This window comes from Nuphar pumila, chromosome 2 (assembly GCF_984573655.1).
Source record: "Nuphar pumila chromosome 2, dmNupPumi1.hap1.1, whole genome shotgun sequence".
NCBI classification, from domain to species: Eukaryota; Viridiplantae; Streptophyta; class Magnoliopsida; order Nymphaeales; family Nymphaeaceae; genus Nuphar; species Nuphar pumila.
In genome coordinates, this window is record NC_143250.1 from 113582423 (window position 1) to 113583310 (window position 888).

Sequence of the window (888 nt, forward strand, 5' to 3'; positions counted from 1 at the left end):
CTGATTTTGGCCCAAATCAGACTTTGAGGCATTAGTATCTAGTTCAGATCCAAATCCGATCAGACCCACCATAAGAAAAACCATATTTCAGTCTTATAAGGAAGGCCCTTGCTCTTTTACTGAAAATAGCCATTTTACTATTTACTTGACACATTTGCCCTTTTGCTGCCTGAAAATTCAAGTCCCTGATTTTGCAGAAAACTTATATGACCTGATTTTTTTCAAGCAGCAACTTAGACAAGTGGTTTAACTAAGGCATCTACTTTTTTAGGTGATAAAAAGGTAAAATTGTCAACAAAAACAATCAAGCGGGCATGTTTAACAAATTTTGAATAATGAATTGGCCATGTTTTGACATATTTCTCTAGTCTCAACCAAAACGAGGGATGGTGCCAGAAGTGAGGACCATCTATGTCATTGTCAGTAATATTTTTTATCTTTTTACATTTAAAAATTACGGTTTAATCAGAACTTGAGTCAAACCTGGGACTAATATGAAATTCTACAAACCACACCCTGACCCTATATAGGGTTGGGTTGACACCCCTACTTGGTCAGCTTGGGTCTTAATTGCAAGCCAAGAATTCTTACAGTTTTAGTATTTAGGCTCTGTTTGGGAGACAAAGATGGGAGGAAATATGGGGATTGGATTTGAGTGAATCCCACCTATTCAATCTACCCTGATGTTGTTTGAAATATGGGTATTTTGGGAGATGGGAGCAGAGATGACCTCTCATCTCTCTCCGTTTCAACTACATCTTCAATCAAAATGATGTATCAAGTCTCATAATAAATTCTCTCCATTCCCATCACCTTTCTTATCTTCTCTCCAACTCCATCTCCCAAACAAAGCCTTGATGTCATCCATTGCACAAAATACTTGTCTTA